This window comes from Oryx dammah, unplaced genomic scaffold, assembly GCF_014754425.2.
Source record: "Oryx dammah isolate SB20612 unplaced genomic scaffold, SCBI_Odam_1.1 HiC_scaffold_6, whole genome shotgun sequence".
Classification (NCBI taxonomy): domain Eukaryota; kingdom Metazoa; phylum Chordata; class Mammalia; order Artiodactyla; family Bovidae; genus Oryx; species Oryx dammah.
In genome coordinates this window covers 33,156,342-33,162,482 of record NW_024070190.1, presented here as the reverse complement: position 1 = coordinate 33,162,482, position 6,141 = coordinate 33,156,342, and positions in this window count along the sequence as shown.

The window sequence follows — 6,141 nt, the reverse complement described above, 5'->3', positions numbered from 1 at the left end:
GCATCCTGGGGTCCCGGACAGGAGCCCCGCGAAAGAGGGACCCTCCGGAGTGAGCCCCGACCTGGGCGAGTGGTCGAGGCTCGGGGGTCAGCGGGATGTGTCCTCTTCCCATCTATCCCGTCCCCTCTCTGGGCCCAATTCGCCTGCTTTGCGGGTGGGGATTGGGGTCGGGGGGCATGTGCCCACTCTCTAAGCTGGGGTCCCTGGAAGGAAGTTATGGCTCAGAGACGTCTGCACAGCCCCTACTTGGTGCCAGGCTGGCTCTGGGGTGGGGTAGGTCGCCACCACCTTCTTGTCCTCCACAGTGTGTCTGAGACTCCCGACCCCAGAGGAGCCCAGTTAACAGTAGATACCACCACAGTTTGTCAGAGCTCACCTGAAAACCCACCAACAGAACACTTGGTACAGTTATCTCATTTAGTGCAGGGCAGGTACGAGTACTGAGAGGTGAAGGCAGCTGGAGTTCAGTTACCTTGACGCTAAGGAAGAGTAAGTTGCACACCCTTCCAAGGTCCCCAGGCCTCAGTTGCATTTGTATTTTTGTGTTCTTTCCTTCAAAACTCCCTCCCCTGACCGTTTAAGGTTCAGGCCCCTTAACAAGCGGTCTTTCCTGGCACCTGGTCTGTCTGCTTCTTTTGCCACACTGCCCAGGGCGGTGGGGGTGGAGGATTCCTGCTGCTGGGCTCATCTCGCGCCTGGGCCCCCTGGCTGGTTCCCAAGGTCCACTCCTCCCAGGAGCGGCAGGGCAGCGGTGCGTACAGGACTGCAGCACTTCTGTCAATAAAACCCCCAGAGCTCCTGCTGCCTCGGGATCCGATACAAGCTCCTGAAGCCTGGGTCTCAGGCCCCCCCTTGCCCTCAACCTGAGCTGCCTTCAGCCCTCTTTGAGTTCCTAGAATCTGATGAGCCTTTGCCCTCACCATCCCCTCTGCCTTAATGCCCTTTCTCCCACTCTGCCTGGCAAACACCGAATAGCCTTCAAGTCTCTGCTTAAATACAACCTCCTTGGAGAAACCTTCCCCTGCCACCCTGTCTAAAGGTGACCTCCTCACACTTCCTCGGAGCGCCCTGTATTTTTCCTTCAGGGTGCTTATTGTCAGCTATGGTTACACCTTTACTTGGGGGGCTGTTGGTTCATGTCTGCCTCTCTCAGAAGACTGAAAGCACCACCAAGGGTGTTGGGTTTAACTTCTGGGTTATTCTGCATCCCTGCACTTAGCATGCTGCTAGAGAAATAACTTGTGAAAAGAGGCCAGCGGCGGAGGCTGTCCTGCTGCCATCTTTCCAGCAGGTGGCGTTCCAGGGCCGAACTTCATCAGTCCCCTGACTCCAGGAGGGCTCCCCTCCTTCCATTCTCCAACCTCCTCCCAGCCCCTGCCCCGGAGCCCTCTGCACTCTGCTCACTTCTTTGAGTCTTGAGGTTGTACATCATGGTTATGTTTACCCTCATCTCCTACAGGGGGCTAGTGGCAACTCTCCTGCTAGAGGCCTCTCCTGCAGAGGCCAGATCAAACCCCTTTCTTTTTCCTTGGTGCCTGTGCAGAACTCGGGAAACAGAATGACCAGTGGGAAAAGCAAATGACTCAATCTCATGGAGAGAGGGTGCCCCTGGAGGTGAACATTAACGCTCGGAGACTGATTGCAGGCCATTCCAAGTTGCTTCAGTCGACCCTGTGGGCTGTAGCCTGCCAGGCTCCTCTGTCCATGGGATTCTCCAGGCAAGAATAATGGGGTGGGTGGCCATGCCTTCCTCCAGGGGATCTTCCCGACTTAGGAAGTGAACCCACATCTCTTATGCCTCTTGCATTGGCAGGCTGGTTCTTTACCATTAGTGCCAGCTGGGAAGTTAAGGTTTTGGGCACCTGATTTCTGGGTTCCAGTGCTTGCTCTACTGCTTACTAGTGTGAGACTTTGGGTGGATTACTTAACCGCTTTGTGCCTTATTTTTTTCCTCTGTAAAAACGGGAATAGTTCCTGCCTCATAGGGTGTTTTGAGACTAGAATGAGGAAATACATGGCAAGTATTTAGGATGGTACCTGTGTGTAGTAAATGATCAGTGAATGACAGTTTTTTACTATTGAACAATTCTTTACCCACTACGGAATCCCCATTTCAGATGTGGGAGAGACTACCTGTGCTTGTGCATAGCATACACACACACACACACACACACACACACATGCAGGGAAAAATACACATAGCGCACACACACACACACACACACACACATGCAGGGAAAAATACAATAGCAACACACACCTCTTGCAGCTGCGGGCTCAGGCAGGCCACGGTGCCTCCTTTGCCAGGACAGGGGAGCCCAGCAGATGCCCTGTCGCCTTCCTGGCACTCTGCCTCCTGCATTCAGTGCCAGTGGCTTGGCAGGACAGTTGCCATGGCAGCGGGTGACTAGGCCTGCAGGAAGGGACAGTGGCTGGGCTTTGGCTGAGCTGTCTGGCTCTTTAAAGGGGGTAGCTTCCTGCCAAGGCACAGGCTCTCCTGCTGCTCAGACATTCAGCTGGCATGAGCAGCCGTGGCCACACCCAGAGCCCACCAGTCTCCCTGCCCTGGGAACCGGGAGGCTGAGCCAGCCGCTCGCTCTGGGTCTTCCCTCAGAAGTCCCGGAGGGTCGTGCCAGCGCCTCATTGACTTCTGTCTGTTTGTGGGGTGAATGAAAACACACAAAAATGAATTCCCTCTCACCACCTTGAAGGGTAAATTTTTGAGACATAATCTGACCTTCTCTAAAAATGGCCTGTTCATCCCACAAATTTTAGTATCTACTGTGTGCCAGCCATTGCTCTGGATGGAACCAAGATTTGAACCCAGATAGACACGTTCTCACTGTCAGGGGCTGACATCCTAGTAGGGAGAGAAAGCCAATAAACAAACAGCCAGAACAAGGAAAGCATCAGTGATGGGTGCTGTGCTGAGAATTTTAACAGGGGGATGAAATAGCAAGAGAATGGGTGGTTGCTCTAGGTGCAGGCAACAGGGGCAGCCTTTCCAAAGAGATGACAGGTGAGCAAAGGCCTAAGTGGAAGGAAGGAAAATTGGGAGGAAGAACATCCTAGGAAGAGGGATCAGTGTGTGCAAAGACCCGGAGGAGGGACCACAGCTGGCTAGTCTGAGGAACTGAAAGAAGTTCGGCTGGAACTTAGTGGGTGAAGGGGATGATGAAACATAATACATAAAGTGCACTGATTTGAAGTTATAACTGGATGAGTTTTCACAGAGGTACCCATCTGGGTAACCCCTATCCAGATCAAGACATGGAACATCCCCAGCACCCTAGAAGGTTCCCACAGGCCCCCACCCAGTCACTGCTGGCCTTTACCCAGAGGTGGCCACCCCTCTGCCCTTGATCATCATAGGCTGGTTTTGCCTGTCCCAGGAGTTTCTCCAAACAATGGAATCTTACGTTACGTTTTTCATTTGATCTAGCTCTTTTCACTCTCAAGTCTGATGTTCGTCCATCCCGCTGCTGTATCTGTAGGTCATTCATCTTATTTGTTAGGAAGTCTTCATTATGCCATCACACCACAATTCATCCACTCTTCTCTTGATGGACATTGGAGTTGTCTACATATGAATATTTTGGGGCTATCCTGAATAATGCTGCTAAGAACATTCTTGTAAATGGCATGCCCAACCCAGTATTATATACATCCTTTTGGGGTGTTATATACACTGGTGAAGGGTCAACGAACTCTTTCATTTTGCAGGTGGAAGAACAGGCCTAGAGAAGGGAATGGACTTGCCAAGTTACCCAGGCAATCAGTGGGAGGGTGGGTAGGTGGGGAAGGCTGCTGACCATTTTTTTTTAAAGGGTAGCTTTATTTATTTATAAAATATTTATTTGGCTGCACTGGATTTTAGTTGGCATGTAAACTCTTAGTTGCAGCATGTGGAATCTAGTTCTCTAACCAGGGATTGAACCCAGGCTCCCTGCATTGGCAGCACAGAGTCTTAGCCACTGGCCCACCAGGGAAGTCCTACTGCTGACCGTTTTTGTACCACTTGTTCTAGGCAGAAGGTTCTGGGCCCCTGGTGGGGAAGAGGAGAGAAAAAATATTTTTTAAGCACCTACTGTGTTTTAGGCCTTTCAAATGTATTATATCATCTATTCTAATTCTCAAAAGAACCTTACAAATTAGACATTATTGTGCCCATTTCACAGACGAGGGGCCTAGTCTAGAAGCATATATATACAGGTAGAATCAGGACTTGGGCAGGTTTGTCTGATGCTGAATCCCTAATCCTCCATGGCATGCCACCACTCAGGGTGGTGAAAGCTCTATGTGCTGGGCAGGGCTGCAAAGGCCAAGTGCAGAACCTGCAGAAATGAGAAACTTGGGGAGCTCCTCACATCAACAGGATGTGCCAGGCTGGATGGGAAGCAGTGGGGAGAAATAGCCTAGGGCCTTCTGTTTTAAACCCCCTCCAGACCCCAGCTGGTCTGCATTTCCTTGCTGAGGACAGCTCAGGGTTAGGGCAGATCACCGGACCTCAAGCCCCAACTTCAAGGTTACCGAGTGACCTTGGGCCAGGCACTGCCTCTTGGTGCCTCTGGTTACGTCCAACTCTGCCCGGGGGTTGGGACTCAGGATTTCCAGACTTTCACTAGCCTGACAGGTGCCCTTTTTTCCAGGGGGTTTCTGTCTCCACACAGTGGTCTTCCTACTCAGATCATGACCTCGAGCTTCTTGGGGAGCCCTTTCGTGTGTTGCGGGGGAAGGGGTGGGATGGGGCAGTCATTTTCCCCATTCTGTATTTATTATTATTGTGGTAAAGTATACATAACATAAAAATAACCATTTTAACCACTGTTTGTTGGCCATGCTGCATGTAGGATCTTAGTTCCCTGACCAGGGATGGAACACAACATTTCCTGTATATTGATATGGGAGGAGAAATGTTCATTTCACAGAAGCATGGAGTCTGATGAGCTACAGTTCATGGAGTTGCAAAGAATCGGACACAACAGATCGACTAATACCTCACTTTCAAGTGAAATTCTGTACTCGTTAAACACTAACATTTTGAGTAGTGGGTTTTGGAGGGGAGTTGGGAGGTTAGCGTCTCTGAGTGACCAGGGAGAAGCTGTGAGAGGAAGAAAGAGAATGTGGAACAAATGAACGAGGAAGGCAGGGATTTGTGGCAGAAACTGGGGTGCCTGCCTGAGCAGACCCTGCCCTGTCCTGATCCTGCTGTCCTGTTCCCACCAGCCTCTAGCTGCCTGCACCACCCCCATCCTGGCCTCTCCCTCTCTCTCTGCAGATAGTGGGCATTTTTAACTGCTTCACTGCTTCCTGCCAGCAGCAGCTCAGGCTGCACCCCCTTCAGAGATTTGAAGGATGAGGCGGTCACAGGCTGGGAGATGCGGGGAAGGGCAGGCTCCAGAAGGAGACTTGTCAGCAGGTTTCTGCCCGCAGATGTCAGCTGGGTGCGAAGTCAGAGCCGGGAAACCAGCTTAGGTGTGGGGGTGGGGGGTGGCGATGGGAGGTGCTGAGTGATGAGAGAGAGAAGGGTTTCATTCTCTTCTGGACTCCCTTGGGAAAAAGCCCTGGGGTGGGGGATGGAGACAGAATAATAGCCAAGGCCTTTTTGGGTCTCGGAAGTTCCCAGGACCTTTGAAAGCCCTGGGGTTGTTTAGCTGGAGAAGTCTGTGATCAGGGTCTGAGATGGCATTTCCCAAATATTTGAAAGGAAGAGCTATGTACCTGTGTCCCAGGGTTGGGGAGACAGGGCCAGCTGGGGACTGGCTGGGAGGTGGAGGTCAGATTCATGTCAGGAGGAGGAGGAGGGATGCACTAAGGTCAGCAGAGCTCTGCAGAGAAGTCTCCCGAGACTGCGCTCCCGTCCCTGGGACAATTAAAGTCAGCAGGCTGAATTCAAGGGCTCTGGAGTCAGCGATGGCTGGGGGACACTGGGCAAGTTCGTCAGCCTCTCTGTGCCTCAGTTGCTACATTCAAAAAATGAGGATGGTAGTGGAATATGCTTTTCCAAAGTGAGGTGTGGGATTGTGGCTCTGAAGTCCAATACAGTACCTAGCACTTAGCAGCCAGTGAAGGACTGGAGTATTGTGGGGAGCACTTGTGGGTGAGGTGGGGAGTTGGGTTAATCCCTACGAAGAGCCCATT